Source organism: Poromitra crassiceps, assembly GCF_964638095.1.
Source record: "Poromitra crassiceps genome assembly, contig: HAP1_SCAFFOLD_699, whole genome shotgun sequence".
In the NCBI taxonomy this organism is placed as follows: domain Eukaryota; kingdom Metazoa; phylum Chordata; class Actinopteri; order Beryciformes; family Melamphaidae; genus Poromitra; species Poromitra crassiceps.
In genome coordinates, this window is record NW_028151709.1 from 703 (window position 1) to 18,978 (window position 18,276).

General features: G+C 45.4%; 1 long non-coding RNA gene across 1 annotated transcript; it reads left to right on the plus strand.

Annotated features, from left to right (window-relative positions):
• The first annotated feature begins 1,671 nt into the window (after nt 1-1,671).
• LOC310771486 lies at nt 1,672-13,841 on the plus strand. Its single transcript, XR_014552434.1, has 8 exons — nt 1,672-1,756; nt 6,056-6,221; nt 6,390-6,433; nt 7,475-7,764; nt 9,252-9,358; nt 12,292-12,394; nt 13,488-13,564; nt 13,735-13,841. It is a non-coding gene; the product is annotated as an uncharacterized lncRNA (long non-coding RNA).
• Nucleotides 13,842-18,276: the final 4,435 nt, after the last annotated feature.

Genomic DNA, 18,276 nt, shown 5'->3' on the forward strand with positions numbered 1-18,276 from the left:
TGATTCAGTGGGTTGCCAGCCTCTCCAAGCTAGTAGCTAGCCTCTCCAAGCTAATGACCAGCCGATCCAATAGCCGATCCAGTGGACTGCTAGGTAAGACAAATCAATAGTCGGCTTCTCATTTCTCACTGACGGTCTCTCAGTTGCCGGTGCTGACAGATCATTGGCCAGATCCATAGCTGGCTTCGGCAAAGATATAGCCTCCGACGGCTTCTCAGTAGTCTTAAATTTGTCCCTTATGCTGCCCCATATGTTTGTGATGCGAGCTCCTGTCTAGCGCTAGGTTGTTAGCACTGCAGTTAGCCAGTCGACTCGACTATGCGTTATAGTTCAAAGTTCTAGATAGCAGTTTTAAGAAATACGCGTCGTTTAAACCTGTTCATCTGACTGCATATTGTTTTATTTCGAGGTGGAAATGGCTGCGGCATAATTTGCTCACATGTGGTCGTATTGACCTATACACTTGTGCTAACGCTAGCTTGTTTAGCAAGCTTGTTTGTTTACTTCGTCTTCCCCACTCTGGCTCCTGTGCATGGATTTCCATTGTAATTTCAGTTCAACTAACGTTAGGGAGTGCCGCACGTATAAGGTAAGGCGAAAAGGCTAATTAGTTATTATCTATTTGGAAAGCAGGGTCAAATAACCCTAGTCTCTAAACAGTAAAGTGTCACAATGCTTTTGAATTTAATTACAAATTAAGTAAGGCTCTGTTAACGTTAAGCCTCGGGGGTTTAGATACCCATTGAACCAAGAACAACCTTCCACCTAACGATAACTTTCCAAATCTCTCAAACAAGTCTGACACCATAAATTGGCTGCTGAGCCCAACATCAGCTGTGTAGTAACGTTACTTTTACAGCAGAGAGCGTGTTGCCTCCTGGTAGCATGAGAAAGTAACAATTCAGTAACTAGTCACATACATTATTTACATACAGTTTTTCCGATCAACTCAACAGGGTTGTTGTTCAGCATAGCTTTACCCACTGACAATCTTTTATTTACAGTTTTAAAAGATTTCCTCGACATGTTTCCCAGTTAGGCTTTGGTGTTGTTTTTTCCTCATTTTAGATGGTTATAATGCATTCCTAAATCCTCTTCCACTCCAGAATAGAATTATATTTTTCAATGTAACGTTACACAGCATGCTGCACTATGGCCCCTAACTAGATGTTCTAGAAATTAATGTACCAGTCCAGTCCACTAGCCCCCAATTAAGTTATAGATGGCTTTGAGCCGCTCTTGTTTTATATCTTCTTGTTATTAAAGCCTTACCACAGCAGTACAACAGACCCTTTTGCACAGATTTTTTACTTATTTCCCATACTCTGTTTTTGTAAATGTATCCCCTTTCATTTGCTTTTAATAGACACTATTATGTGTGGATCTATTTTTTTTATATACATCAAATGCACAACCTGTTAATCTGCAGATGTGTATTTTTCTTGTATGCAGGTATTTTTAATCTGTTCAAGTTAACCATGCTCTGACTTTTTTCTCTCTCAGTTTGAGGCTATTATGTTTTTAATAATACAACAAAATAGACAATATTTTTCCAGTTTTTTGTGTGGCTTTGGCTTTGAACCACCGACCGTAAATATGGATAGTGATTCTGGTAACATCCTGACCTTTGACCTTTGCCTCCAGATGTTTTTGGTGGGACTGACCGGCGGTATCGCCTCAGGGAAGAGCACAGTGTCTTCAATGCTGCGGGAGCTCGGATGCCCCATCATTGATGCGGATGTGGTGGCCAGGAAAGGTAGGCCACTCCCTCTCTCTCTGCTGGTCCTTTAGGCCACGCCCTCTCTCTCTGCCGGTCCTTTCCAGTGCAACCTCTTCTGGTTCACAGAATGAATATACTGTATAGAGATACTGTAGAGAATTAGTGATGTCACGGTACCAATAATTCAGTAGTCGACTCGGTACCGGTACTAGTGAATTTCCACGGTACTCTGTACCAATTTCGGTACCACGGTAAAAAAAACAGACTGATATTTCTTCAACATATTCTCCTTTATTAAAGTATGCAACCATTTCCAATGAACAAATGGCATGTAGCCTTCAACTTTAAAACAAAACAATGTGCTTCTGCTTACCGTATATATATACCGCAGCCTGGAGGATGAGTTGACGGTCGGGCCAGCGGAGTAGGCAGATGAAGATGGCCCTCGGTGGCAGGCCGGGGTCTGGACGTGGCTGAGGCGCCCGGTGTGCCCTGTCCACCTCTGGTGTTTCTCGCCTTCCTTCAGGTCCATGTAACACAGGATTTTGCCACGAAAGCGTCCATGTCACCAATCTCAGCTCCCTCTTTTACATTGATCAGGCGAATGTTATTTCTTTTACTCCTGCTGATTAAGTCATCAACCTGCGTGTGCAGCGTTTCGATGTTTTTGCATTTTATCCACTTTCGGACTCACTGTGTTGTTTTTGTCCTCCAGTGCGCTGATGCGCTTTTTTTAGAAACTCTGTTCACGGTTGCATTATTTTCTTTAGTGAGTGAGTGGATGGACTTCTGCACGTTTTCAAACTTGTTTTCAAGCTGCTCAAACCTCTGAGCGATGTCGGACTTAATCGATAGTGTTTCACGGAGTAAAAGTTTAGCCCAAGCCGTGTATCTCCAGCCTCCAGCAGGTGAGTCATTTCCTCATTCATGGCGGTGATTGCTTCTTTCTTTATTTCATCTTTTTCTTTCTGCTTACCTGTGTTGTGTTATGTTATGTTATGTTATGTTATGTTGTTAAAAGAGGGCAAGAGAGGAAATTAAAACAGAAGTGGATTTATAGTTAGAAAGAGTGCTAAAAAAGAGAGATTTTTTTTTTTTTGGGGGAAAAAATCCATAGATAAGCCGCACCGTTATATAAGCCGCAGGGGCCAAAAAAGGCCAAAAAACGGGAAAAAAAAATTTACGGTATATATATATATATATATATATATATTTTTTTTTTGCAATTCCAGCACGGGCCCATGTATAATACTATCCTTCTTTGCCTTGTATATTTTCTTTATTTTGTCTGCTTTTTGCAAGGTAGGCCTATATTTAAAAAAAAATCTTTAATTGGCCAAATCTTTGCCTATGCTGTATATTCAAGAAAAATATCGGTATCGGAATAATATCGGTATCGGCAGATATCCAAATTCAGGTATCGGAATCGGATCGGAAGTGAAAAATGTGGATCGGTGCATCCCTATTCCTAAGCATAAGAATTGCTCTTAAATTAAAAACAGGAACAACATTCCCAAGTCTAACATTTTAAGAGGTGGAGAGTAGTAGGTGGTTGGTATACATTTGATCTTTGGTGGTCAGCTTTTTAAACTATCACAGTTCTTGTTAATCCAAACAAGTCTTTATTGGTTAGAATTAGAAATGTTGTATTCAAACCCACAATCTGCAAATGGATGGTAATGATAGTAAAACATAGATGGGTGTTACATTACATTTAAATTATGTTTCAGCTTATTATTGCCTTCAAGGCCAAAATAAACCACTGCTTTATGGTTATATTTCTAGCTACATAGCTACAATGAAAAATAAATCACTTATTCCTGTAACAGCCCCCTCACACTCTACTGCAACAGAAACCCAGGGGCATACGTGAGTCGAGTCTTTGAAAACGATGATAAATGTCACAACTTGTACTGACTTCATGCCTGGCTGCACGTGACCGCTCGTGTCAAAAATAGGCCAGACGCAGAAACGCTCGCTCCAGGGCAGGAGCCGCCCGCCCCGTGCCACGCCACAGCCGGTGTGGTCCCACCCCGTGCCACGCCACGGCCGGTGTGGTCCCACCCCGTGCCACGCCACGGCCGGTGTGGTCCCACCCCGTGCCACGCCACGGCCGGTGTGGTCCCACCCCGTGCCACGCCACGGCCGGTGTGGTCCGTCTACTCCGTTAACAAGGACGCCGAAATTAAACTATCCACATGCTTCCATTTCCAGTGTGTTTGCACCGTTAGAAGGTAGTGTGTCTTTGTGGGGGGGAAATGTTCCTTTCCAAATAGAACCTTTTCTAAATAGAACTCATCTATTGACAGAAAACTTTTCTTTCTGTCTAGATAACATATTATGTAGGCAGCTGTGGCTCAGGAGGTAGAGCGGGTCGTCCACTAATCAGAAGGTTGGTGGTTCCATCCCCGGCTCCTCCAGTCCACACGTCGAAGTGTCCTTGTGCAAGGCACTGAACCCCAAATTGCTCCCGATGGCTGTGCCAGCACCCTGCATGGTAGCTTGCCGCCACTGGTGTATGAATGTGTGTGTGAATGGTAGGGCTGGCACGGATCAGAAAACCCACGGATCGGATCGCGTGACGGATTTTGAGCCACGGATCACGGATTTTTCGGATCAGCAAAAAAATATATATATCAGATTTTTTCTCTCAAAATTAGATTTTCGATTAGATTTTTTTAATACTATTATAATTCTCTAACCATTTGTTGCCCTGCACAGCTCAAAAAATATTTTTTTCTCATAAGTGACACAATGTATGCTTTTACTCTGAAGGCAGAACGACCCAACTTCCTGTTTTAGGTGGCACTGCTATGCCTAACTTCGTGGCTGTTGCTTGCACCAGTCACATGACACGGGTACAGACCTACAGACCAGACCAGGTCAGTCTGGAAATATAACGTTGATGCTACGTTAAGCTACTCAGTGGCCCCACGTGTTGTTTTGTTGTTATGTGTCCTAAGGCAACATTTCACCGTCCGGTGATAATGTGTTTGTGAAACGTGTGCGCGCGTGTGTGTGTGTGTGTGTGTGTGTGTGTGTGTGTGTGTGTGTTGTGGCTCTCGTTATCTTGTGCAGCGCGCAACACGCTGATCGCATTCCTGTGCTTTTTCAGAGGTGTTGAAATAAGTTTGTGTGACTCTGTCTTTAGTAGCCACTAGCCACAGCCTTCAGACATACTTTACAGCAGCGACAAGGGATGAGGAAGCTCAATTGTGCTTGCCATGATTATGCCTGTCTGTGTCTGGCTGCGCTGGGCGTTCTCATACACTAACATTAAACGTTAAATGAAACGAAGGGGGGGGGGGGGGGGGGGTCCGCGGACTATTGATGTTCCGAACCGCGTTCCGAACCGTGGGGGCTGATCCGTACGGGTCACGGATTATCCGTGATCCGTGCCAGCCCTAGTGAATGGGTGAATGTAGGCATGCGTTGAGTAGGGTTGAATTAGTTTGGAGTCTGCTATACTGTAGGTTGGAGGCTTTAGCTGATGTGGCCTCCAGAAGCATCCTACGTGAGGGGATCCAGGACCGTCCTCACGTGATCAAAGACGTCCCATAAACACGAGACCGGACAGACGTGACAAAGCAAAGCAAAATGAGACAGACACTAATATTAACTGTCCACAGGTGATGTGGTTGTGCGTACCAGACTGACCTCTCGAGGGCCGAGGCAGACGCCATTTTAAGTACGCCTATGGCAGCCCCGTATGGACAAAAAGGCACCATACGGACAAAGAGGTGATATAGAGGTATAAAGAAAGGGTGCCTCTATATCCTTCTAAATGAGCAGAGCAGATCAAAAGATGAACAGCCACAACAAATAGACATAAATATTGATCATATCTACATGCGAAAGGGGGATGACTGTAACACTACAAAACTGTGATATATGAACAATATTAAAGCCCCATTCAGTAAGTTTCCAACTGCGCCCTCTGCGTGCATTAGTATCGATAACGATATCGCTGTTCAAAGTCAACAAAACACAGCGCCAGAAAGCTCTATGTACATGTTGTGACATCGGGTGAAACATCATTTTCGTAGCAAATCCGAATCGAGTTACTTCCTCGTTTTCATGAGCACAGCGCTTCCGCTGTACAGCGCATGCTTCTCTTTTTTCTTTTTTCTTGCTACGGGACGTGACAGACAAACTGCTTAGTCCCAGTGCTGGCCAATGGAGGGCGGTGTGGGATAAATAAAGACGAGGGTCTCCCTATTAAAAGTCAATCTACCATGTCCTGTGAATAAAAAGCTGTTATATTTCAGTAAAAAATGTCAAAAATCTTACTGATTGGGGCTTTAACCAATTTTCTGGGATATTATCTCTCCTCAGAGTCACCTGTTTGAGAGCATCCAGGAGGGCCAAGTATGAGTTTCCAGACAAGGACTGGGCTCACATCTCAGAGGGAGCCAAAGACCTCATATCCAAGCTGCTGGTCCGGGATGCCACTCTGCGTCTCAGTGCTGCTCAGGTCCTCCAGCACCCCTGGGTGCAGGGGGTAGGTGTCTTCTAAACTTGTATTTACACATGACTACTGGTACTCTAATTCATCCAGTGGCATTTATTAGTAATACAATTAGGAGTTTATTTCACAGTCTTTATTTTGTGGTTATTTAAAAGTTAAAGTGTACATGAAGAACCCATGCTGGTGTTTTCATTTCCCCAGAATGCTCCAGAGAGAGATCTTCCAACTCCTCATTTTCTCCAAAGGTAAAAGCAGATAGCTTTGAAAACTGTCAAATTCATCTCTAAAGCCCTTTAAACAATTGTCAGTGCTTGTGCAAAGTGCTTTACAGAGCAACAAAGGACATTGATAAATACATTTTAATTAATTAAATTAAATTAATTAATACATAATACATAAATAATTGTATTACTTTCTGAAGACTGGACAATGTGTGGTGCGTTTATACTATTACATTATACTTTTATACCTCTCAAACCTTTTCTGTTGCTCTGCACAGCCCAGCTTTATTTTCCAACTTTTCTCAAAAGTTTCACAATCTAGGCCGTCCGGGTAGTGTAGCGGTAGATTCCCTGCCTACCAACATGAGGGTCGCAGGTTCGCGCCCCCGGGTTACCGTCGGGTGTCGGGCAATGGGTCTGCGGGTGGGAAGCCAGATTAAGGGTATGTGTCCTGAAGCGGCTGGCATGTCTTGGAGGAAGCATGGAGCTAGTCTACGGCTCTCCCCAGATTGGCAGAGGGTGGAGCAGTGACCCTGGGCAGCAGCGGGAAATTGGCCAAGTACAAATGGAGGGGAAATCTGAAAAAAAGTTTCACAATCTAAGCTTTTACTCTGAAGGCAAAATCGCTCTACTTCCTGTCTCACCCTGGTTAACTCCTACAGTAGGTAACTTGACGCAGCAAAATCGCACCACTTCCTGTCTAGTCCTGAGCAGGAAAGCTAACTTTTACTTGGCCCCACATGTTCTTTTGGGCATGAAGTGTCCTAAATGAGAGCATTCAACCGTGTGTGTGTGTGTGTGTGTGTGTGTGTGTGTGTGTGTGTGTGTGTGTGTGTGTGTGTGTGTGTGTGTGTGTGTGTGTGTGTGTGTGTGTGTGTGTGTGTGTGTGTGTGTGTGTGTGTGTGTGTGTGTGTGTGTGAGAGAGAGTTCTCCCGTTCTGGAGTCCCCAAAACTGTTTGTCTTCATACTCCAAACGGACAGTAGGCGTTTTCGGACCAGAAGAGTTAGTTAAAGACAGGCATCCATGATCTTACAGATGCTCTTCTCCCTTCTCTCTCCTGACAGGAACAGCAGCACCAAAGACTTGACCCAGTTCGCTGCGCACGCTATCGCCTTCAACCGGCAGCTGTCCCAGCACGAGGAGCAGCAGGAGGAGGTGGAAGCCCTGGTCTGCTCCATGAGGCTCCAGCACGACGAGAAGCAGGAGGAGGTGGGAGCCCTGGTCTGCTCCATGAGGCTCTCTCCTCCCTCCAACTCCAGGCTGGCCCGCAGTAGGGCCATGTCCAGCGCCCTGCGAGGAGGAGCCATGGAGGAACTCACCCCCTGACTGACTCAACCCCCCACTTAAGGCTTGGGTGAACGTCCTCCCGTCTTTGTCGTCCCACTGACAAGTCGCTCTATTGTTCATTCTTAAAGGAGAATTCCTGTTTTTTACACCCCAGACCTTATTTCCAGCTTAAAATATGTTTTACTCGCCCAAATAACTTTGGTTTCATTCTGATCTCCCTAGAAGATATTCAGATCCAAGTAGAGTCCTGGAACTGGCCAAAACAGGCGTAAATGGGGCATATGTCGTTCACACTGTAAATAACATATTTTCTGTCACCTCGCAGTTGGTTGTTATATAATTATGGGAACATGAATTAGCTATGTAATGAACCTCAGATGTGCTTATGTTCTTCTTCTGTGGTTTTCTCTTCTTATTCTGTTACCAAACAGAAGCGCTTCTCGCTTCTTCTCATGAAGCACACCCGGGGCAGGTCAGAGTTCACTCCGTCTGTTGTGTTTTGTAGCGTAGCAGCCTATCTTAGCATAGAGATATGATCTGATTTCAAGATTATGGACGATTCAATTAAATTGCTGCTTGTATGGAATAAGGCCATATATCGATTACAAACAGCAGCGGGAGATAAAGCGGGAGATGTTATCTATGTGACGGACACTCGGACAGCAAACAGAGCAGGCTGTCGGCAGCACGGGAGGTTCGTTACATAGCTACTTCATGTTCTCATAATGATAAGTCTTTCCTTGGCCCTTAACCCTCCGTTTTGCATGTTCACGTGGAGGGTGTCCCGATTGTTTTTTGCATCAGATTATTTATATACTATAAGAAAGAGAGTTGGAGAAAGAAAAAAAGGTGCAAAATCTTAATGGGTGCGTTTTTATTATTAATTTAAATATCCAGCATTATATAAGAATTTAAATCTCCTACCACTGCCAATACCAACATTCAGCTAGGGAAAGCAAAATACAAATAAAGCAAGACACTATCTGTCTGCTGCACTTGCCCCCAAATCACTAAATATCCCCCCCCTGCCTGGAAGTAAAATTTCAACAGAGATGATGCTAGACTGGGTTTTTGACGATAACACACCCAAACAGCTGGATAATGTTTACTACCCTCGTCTTTTCACCCATGTTCACATAGTCCTACCTGGTGAGGTGGGTCGGGGCATTATTGACAGATGATGAAGTCGTGTGAACTAGCTTGTTCCCCTCCCCCCCGAACAGGCGCCCCAACTGACCAGAGGAGGTGCTAGTGCAGCGACCAGGACTCATACGCCGCTGGCTTCCCACCGATAGACACGGGCAATTGTGTCTGTAGGAACGTCTTGAGCACGCCGAAAATACCGCTGCCCGGGAATTGAACCCGGGTCTCCGTGGTGGTAGGCGAGTGCTTATTATACCTCTACACTACCCAGACCCACCCTGTCAATGAAATGTTTAACTTTAACAAATCACCAGCTTACTGGGGACCCCCTGATGGTCCCCAGACCCCATGTTGAGTCGACAACCACTCGTTAGGTTCTATCTTACTAATTGCATTATTATGCTTCTCAAGGTGGATATGGTGAATCCCATGAAGAATAAGAAGTGCAACCACCACTATGATGAAGCAGCCATCCTGGCCCTCATCAAAGCAAGACACACCCAGAAGAAGAAATGCGGGTAAAACACACTCCCTCTGCAGACCGCTAGAAAGTCCACTCAGCTTTTTCCACCACTAAACAACTGGGCGGGCCGGTGTGGGACCAGAACTTAACCTTAACTCACATTTTCTTCATTATAGCGCTTTGATGTTTCAGACAAATGAAGTTTGGCTGCCTCCTAGAGGAAAACAGATGAAATTGTGCCACCTGGCCAGTTGTTGTGAAGGAAACGTGCTTATTGTCTTGGCCTTGGTTAAGCTGTGTTCACACCGAGATATTTATTTTTCTCTCTGTCGCTCGATTCAACCCTTTGGAATCGCTCTGTCGCTCTGTTTAAATCGCTCGTCAACAGGCACAATAATTGACGGACATGTGGGGGCTATAACGTTACGCAATGTCATGATGTTTGTCCACTACGAGGCCGAGCCACCGTAGTTGTTTACAAGCTAAGCCTATCAGCGTGCTCCTAATGCGAGCTCTATACCGGTAGTACAGACTTCACTTCATGTCAGCTGTCAGCCTGTCAATCAGCTGTCAATGCAGTTTGTTGCCACACAATAAACCAGCGGTTTGTTCCAAGCCAGTGTGATCCTTGACTCACTCTCACACGGCAGCCAATCAGCGTTGAACAGCGAGCGACTGATGCCAGCGTAATTTCGCTCGAGTTGGGATATTTCATCTCGGGCGTATTTTCGCCCTATCGTTCTGTCTCTGTCGCTCGGACGCCCAGCGATTTTTCTCCCGGGCGAATATACGCTCAATCGCTCGTTTGCATTGACTTTGTATGTAAACTCGATGCCAGCGAAAAAATTTAATAGGTCGGTGTGAACGCAGCTTTAGCAGTTTGTTTTCAAAGACACAAACTCTGGACGTTTTAATTTTGGGTAAAGCCAGAGGGTTTTTATATGGCTTACGCCAGCTCTGGGAGTATGAAGTGCTTTGAATGTGAGACGTTAAACGGTCTGGTTAAACGCAGGTAGACGCGTCTACTTACTTATTCTTCAGACGGATTTGCGTCTACTCACTTCTAAATCTCCTTTGATGCAAATCCATTCAAGTTTTTTTTCTCTTTTGGGACTAAAGTCTCTGCCGGGCAGCCGGGCAGATTGAGATTCCACCAGGAAACGTTGCATTACGACGGCGAGATGAGGCGGACGTAGCCTGTCTAGTGAATACTTGTGTCCACCAGAGGCGTCCCCGAAGCGGCTCTCCGCTCTGCTCCACAAATCAGCCTGTGTATTTTAGCTTCTCTCAAGAGTCACGTCAAGCAGCACAGAGCAGATCAAGCTGGGCAGGAATTCACGAGAATAATAAAATAAAACATCCTGTCGATTTTCCCCCCATTGGGGGGTGCCAATTTAGCCTGCTTTCTATAATAATGCATCCCTCAATTACTTGAATGCTTCCATTATTTTGGCAGCTACTTGGGTTCAAATTAACTTAGTGAGTTGGTTTGAAATTTGTGTATCAATGAACTAAATTCAGTAATGTTCAGGTTATGGTAGTCTAATTGTTCTCATTGTTACATTGTAGCCTTTAACTCAATCAAAATGTTGTTTTTGTAGACACCAATAATGACTGCCCAGCAAATGTAGTTGAAACTAGTAAGTATAGTTAAAGCAGGACTAAACCCCCAAACACCTTTTTCAGCTTTTAACCAATATATATGGCTTTTGGGGTGGTATGTGAAGGATTCTGGTCAAAATCTCCACATCTGTGACCAATCTGTTAAAATTGTACAAACCCCTATCATTTCAGCAGCATAAGTTCCCTCTATGGGTTCAAACCTGCTTTTTTTTTGTGCCCTCAAATGAATGGGCGATTTGGTACATCGTGACGTCACGGTGGTATTTGCGCGTGCCCCACTCATGTGAAAATGTGTTTTTTCCCCCCATGTGATTATTACTGTAGTTAATGCGGCGCGAGCCCTTTAAGAGCAATGTGGCACGTTGGACAACAGCGGGATGGTGTACACAGCATTAATTATAGCCTTCTTCACCGCCTCGGCCGGCATCTTCTTTGAAAAGTTGAAACAAATCTCGGAACGCCTCCTCTCGAGACCTCGACTCTGATTGGCTAAACGGACAGTGACTATCCGACCATCCGACCATCCGATACGTCTATCCAGAAAAAGTTCATCCCTCTTCAACTTTCTGTCCATCAAAACGTATGCAAATCTTCTGGATACGTACGCTTCTGAGTACTCCACGGACAGTCGGACAGCTGTCATTGAAAATGAATGGAAGTGAACAGAGAAATGAACGCACACGGACAGACACCACGGATCAGTGTGGCCAAGGCCTAATGTAACGCTACGCTGTGTCCGTTGCATTGTTTTTGAGATGACCTGGAACATAGTTGTTAGTTGTGAGCTAATAACGTTAGTTGTGTGGCAATAAAACGACACTGAATTACCAGTTTGATATAACGGTCAACCGAGTCACACTCTTTCCATGAAGCCCACCAGCTTTAATAATATCTGTTGGCTAGTTGTTGATATTTAAAGTCCCTGGAAACCAGAAATATTTCTTTATTATTTAGCATTTTGAGTTCATCACATCACAGGACCCTATGTTAATAAGCCACCAGCCAAATTTGAACGATGATGAACGTCGCAAAGTATATAAATTTAGGTTTGACAGTCATGGCAAAAGTCATGAGAATCAATTAGTTTTTAGAGTGTATTTTCTCCCGCGGACTGTGTGGGCGTGTCAGGCTGTCTTGAGAAATCTGATGTAGTTACCGTAGTTCATTTGTTGACTGAATGTTTCTCAGAATGCGATTATCATGCTGCTGACTAACCCTGGTTTTAGTGCTGTGACTCACATATATGTGGACATGTTCCTATAAGTGCCTTTTATAGTTTCACTGTGCTTATGTGTTGATCTATATCTGATGGAGAAAAGTTGATTTTCACATTAATTATAATTAAATATTTTTTTACATTGCCAGGTTGCAAACCAACAAGTGAACTCCTACAACTCATCAGTTCAACTGGAAAATGGCAGCCATGCTAATTAACGTGGCCATGGGCCTGAAGTCACTTCACAGCTGGGTAAGTGGGTCACTCACATCACTAACCTGTTATTTTACGAGCTATTATTATATGACTCTCTTTCAAGAGTCATATAAAAAAGGTATCGAACACTCTAAAATTCAATCTCTGCAATTTTAGGCAGATTAGAGCATCTCTGACTGACAGTGCGGCTCTAACCTTTCTCCATTCAATGATTTTTGCACATATAGACTACTGCCTCACTGGTCCTTCACAGGAGTAACCACCTTGAAGCCCGTCGAGTCTCTATATAAAAAGGCCCTGCAAATTTTAGATAAGAAACCTATCTTACCATCATTGCAATATACTTCTAAAGTACAAGCTCCTCAGCTTTGACAATTATAAATTTTTTTAAATTGCCTGTATGATTTATAAAATCCTTCATGGGCTAGCACCACCTCCTTTAGAATGCTTTATCAAACGGAGAGCTACCCAGAACACCACGCGAAGCTCGTCGAGAGGTGACTGTGAACTACCTCTGAGACGGTCCTCTGTCGGACAAAATGTTTTGTCCTACAGGGGTAGCAAACTGTGGAATAGCCTACCAATGTCAGTCAGAGAGAGTAGCAGTTTTCACACCTTTAAGGGGCTGTTAAAGTCATGGCTCAGATCAAATCAAAACTGCGACCATATCTAAACCCTTTTGTTTCATGTGTTGTTTTTGTATATATATATCCTTGTAAGTCCTATGTCTACCTTGGTCAATGTCCCTAATGTTTCCTGTTTTTGTTTTATTTGTATTACATACCGGAATTGAAGGTCTGTATGTGCCCACTTGAATTGCAAAGTTAAATGCCTCCTTCATGTATATGTATGTCTCCTCTCCTTTTTACCCTATGTGTATGTATGTGTCACCTACATTGCACCCCTGTCAGTTGCCCTATGTATGCACTAATTTTTCTATTTCTTCTTTTTAAACTTTTTTGTACCTCACCTGTCGAGGGACTACGGATGGAAATTAGCTAAGGCTATAATCCGGCACATTTACATGCAAATGTTCATTAATGTTGCACTGTCCCTGAAATAAATAAATAAAAAATTACCTACCTGTCTTTAGACTAAATGTCATGACTTTGTTTCAATCTTTTTACAGTTAACAAACAAGCCAGAGCTCCCAGCCCACCGCCCAGCGACATGGTTCTGTGAAACAGTGCCTTCTCCTTCAACCAGGTATAATTCTGGACTTGATCTGAAAGCTTGTGTGATTTATCAAATGTCTTCAAAGGGCGTAATGTAGGGCTAGCATTTGAATCCAGAGGTAAATTAGTATTTGGGACAGCCCTACAGTTGGAACAATATTTGGCATTAAAATGTAATACTTTAATTTGCCTTCATTCCAGTGGCAGCTGGTCTCCTCTCCATGACCTTCTGCTCATGACCGATGCCTGCAGCAACTGGCGGATGGAGCAGGATGTGGCCGTGCTGACCAAGCAGCTGGAACAGCAAGGTAGAGCATGAAGAAGCACACATGAATTTGAATGAGTTTTCATAAACTGTTAAACTCCACCTACCTCCCCCCCATAGAGACACTGCGGAGCGTGCCATCATTCAGAAACCACGCCCAAAACGGGGGAAAACACAATCTCCCCTCCAATCCTGGCATTCCTCCTATGTCGCGTGCATGGTCGGGTGTTGCACAAAAATATCGTATATGCGGAAGATGAACACTCCAACTTACTTCATTGACAGCAACATCCACATTTTTCTTCTTGCCAATTCTCAATGGCTTCCTTGTTTTCCTTGGGAGTACAAAAAAATGTTAACTGGCGATTTTTTTTTACATTTGTTGTCTGCGCAGCCCACCACACAAGTGTAGTCGCAGACTGTAGTTCAATCATGGAAGACCAAATAAGGCATTAATAGAGCACCCCATGCTGTCATAACCCTCAGCCCAAATGACGTCACTAAATGACGTCACCATCTCCGACGTCACCTTCTCCATGACGTCCCAAATGACATCATAAATGACATCATAAATGACATCAGTTATGACATCATAAATGCCCTTCTCCCAAATGACATCAGTTATGACATCATAAATGACATCAGTTATGACATCATAAATGCCCTTCTCCTGGTACTATATAAAGCCCCCATCACCACAGCTTAAATCACACTTGTGCAGTCATCACTCACCTTGTGTCAGCATCACGCATTCATCCAGCATCTCCAGAGCAAAAAGCTTCATTCAGTCCAGCACCATGTCCGAGTCCGAAAACGAGCAGCAAAGTTTCAGCTCCACCGTGGACGCTTTCCTCCAGAGCACATTCAACGCCCCGGCCAGCCTCGGGCAAATCCCCAATCCCCAGGCTCCATCTCCGGGCGTCACAGGCGTCTCATGGGACGCTCCCCTCACCAGGGGCCGCGGCCGCAAAAGAAGATCCAACGTCAAGGAGGTCCTCGTCTCGCCTGGATCTCAGTCCGCACAGCACTCCGGAGGCCGCGGCCGCGGCAAAGAGCCCAGAAGTCCACCTCCCCCGGATCTCAGTCCGCACAGCACTCCGGAGGCCGTGGCCGCAGCAAAAGAGCCCAGAAGTCCACCTCCAAGAAAGGCCCAGCGAAGCGCACCACGACCGCCGGCTCCTCGGCGGACGCGCCAAGGCTCCAGCCCCTCCAGGCCTCCAAGATCCCCTGATCGCAACGATGTCTTCACTCGCGAGCCCCACGCTCCCCACGGCAGCAGCCCAAACAGCCCTGCCCCAGGTTCAGGTCGTATCCCCCCTTTTCAGCCGGCATCTCTTCCGGCGGCCGCACTCATTGCCTGGTTTCAGTCAACGTTGCGGCATTGCTGCTGCACTCATTTCAGGCCGGGTGCCAATCCCTTAGCATACGGCATACGGCATACGGCCGCTTCCCTCTCCCGTGTCCATTCGGGTTTTAACAACATGCCTCTAGTCCCAGTTTCCAGTCAACCTTTTCCTTTTCATAGCATGGTTCCTCTCTTACGCATCCAATCCATCGATCCAATCCCAGTCATTTAGATAAAGTATAACCCTTGTAAACTTTTCCGGCCATGCTGAGTAGCGCGCTAGCTACCTGGCTAGCCACCGGCCTTCCATGCTATACTGCGCATGCGCGTGGCTGGTCTAGCGTTGCCAAAGATGCGCATTGCAAATGCAAGATGCGACACTATCGTCTCCCGTCGCATGCTTCAGGCAAAATGGCGATAATCATCAGTTCTGCTGTTGCCGTCCTTCAAAATATAAGAAAATGTATAGCTCAGCGCTAGAGCGGACTGGCTTGAATGTGGGAAAGCGGGGTTCGAATCCCGTGTGCGCGCTGATATTTTAATTTAAGATCCTGGTGAAATATGGTCTAAATCTGAAAGTTCAATAAACGTCTGCAAATAGTGGGTGAAAAAACTTTCACTTTCAAATTTAAACGTCTTTTCAACCGAAAAATGCTCGCGGGTGGTTCTGGCTTCAGCATATGCTTGAATTAAGTTCTAGAGGTGAATGGTTGCAGAAAAGAGGCACCATGAGTTCCCTACTTTCTCCCAGTAGGGAATCGATCTTCCTCTACGAGATTTACTCTGGTATTGCAAATGCATACGAAGCTTCAGTCTCGATCATAAACAAAAGGTGCTCCTCCCAGTCCACCACGGCTTTAATGTGCAGTGCAGCATCACCCGGCTTTCCGTCATGCATAACTCGTCAGGTCAGCAGAGCTCATTCCCCGGTCACGGCGCAGTAGATTCAGCAGAGCACATCCCTGGTCACAGCACAATGGCTACAGCAGAGCATATCCCGGCAGCGTTGCCAGACGTACGATAATTATCGTACCTGTACGATAATTTTGACCTCTGTACGATGTACGATCAATAATCCCCAAATCCCCCAAACGTACGAGAATCTCATCATTTCGTGACACTTAGACGAATCCTACGTCTATCACTCTATCTGTTTATACAATCATCTCTTCAAACAAACATATTTGCAGCTAATACGTGCAGGGTGTTTTGTTGTTGTTGCAACGCAGGCTGAGACCACAGTGTTGAAAAATCATGCCAAGTCCAAAAAGTAGCCTGTGATCAGCGCAGCCCCCCGACATAGGCGCGCCGAAGGCACGCGCGCCGGGGAGGGGGCGTACGATAATTTCACTCCAAAAACGATAATTTTGACCCTCTGGTACGATAATTCAACATTTGCCATCTGGCAACACTGTATCCCGGTCACAGCAGTGGCTCAGCAGAGCATATCCCTGGGCACAGCTCAGTGGCTTCAGCAGAGCTCCTCCCCGGTCACAGCACAGTGGCTTCAGCAAAGCATATCCCTGGTCACAGCACAGTGGTTTCAGCAGAGCTCCTCCCTGGTCACAGCACAGTGGCTTCAGCAAAGCATATCCCCGGTCACAGCACAGTGGCTTCAGCAGAGCTCCTCCCTGGTCACAGCACAGTGGCTCCAGCAAAGCATATAGCCGGGCACAGCACAGTGGCTTCAGCAAAAGTATACCCCCTGGGCACACCTCTTAGAAAATTGGAACGGAATCTCATTTTTCTACGACGAAATCGTCTCGTCTGCCGACGACTTAAAACTTTCTACAGATGCAGCACATTCACTGCTCCCCCTCCCGCTGGACGTCAAAACTAATCAAAAAGGTCATGGCACGAAAACCGCGTGTCTCCACAGCCAGTCTCTGCCTCAACTCAACTAAGTCCACCGTACAACAGCTCAGCCGAGGGTGCGGGTGCAACTCTCCCGAAGTGACAGTACACGACTGTCAAAACAAATGAAAAAGGCCCATAATAGACATACTGTAGACACGCAACTTAAAGTCAAATCCAAGGGGAAAACGTACTTATTAACAATGGTCAGCCCACCTTTAATATTCCAAATGTCAAAATGCACAAATCAGAACGTGCATCTATTAGGAATAGAACGGATAGATAGGAAAACTATGAGAAAAATATCAAGCCTATCTTTGCCTCATACAATTTGGGATAAAGTAAGTGCACAACTAAAGAATATAACATTATGTCTACTCATTTTTAGACATTTTCATGCCATAATAATGTAATGCTAAAGGTTAAATATTGCATCTTTAAGCCATTGCTGGCTATGCTCATGCAGGTTGTTGCGACCTTGGTCATTACTGACCCTAAAAAACGCAGGTCATCGCTGACCTTTTTCTTTTGGGGGGGGTGGTCCCCTCCCGGGGGGGTCCTCCCTTCAACAACTGGGCTGCTGTCCTCATCAGCCATGCGTCCTACATCCATCCAGAGCAAGCTGCTATATCATCAGCCCAAAGATGCCTCCTTCCATGATTGGTAGGAAGTATTAATGCATTTCGTTGGTGGCGGTCCTCTCTCCCAATCCCCGTTTGGTGCCCATGCCCGGGCAATTTGCATATAACCCCATAAGTGTCTTTGCCATTGCTTAACCTCAGTCAGCCCACGTCCTGACAATTTGCACAACCCATCATCCCTGCATTCTGCTTAAACATCAGTCAGCCCATGTCCTGACAAGTCAGCCCCCGCCCTGACAATTTGCTCAACCCATTATCTCTGCATTCTGCTTAAACCTGTCAGCCCACGTCCCGAGAAGTCAGTCCACATCCTGACAACTTGCTCAACCCATTATCCCTGCATCCTGCTTAAACTTCAGTCAGCCCACGTCCTGACAAGTCAGCCAATGTCCCGACAATCTGCATAACCCATCATTCCGGCATTTGCATAAACCTCAATCAGCCCTTGGCCCCCTTTTCCTCATCTCTCCCCATCATCACATGACAGGATCCTGGTTCATCCTTCACTTCAAGACCACACTCCAGAAATGCAACATCCCTGCAGAGAACTATTCCAGTCACTCCTTCAGGATCGGAGCAGCCACATCAGCAGCCATGCAGGGGGCGTCCTCCGCCTCCCTTCAACAACTGGGGCGCTG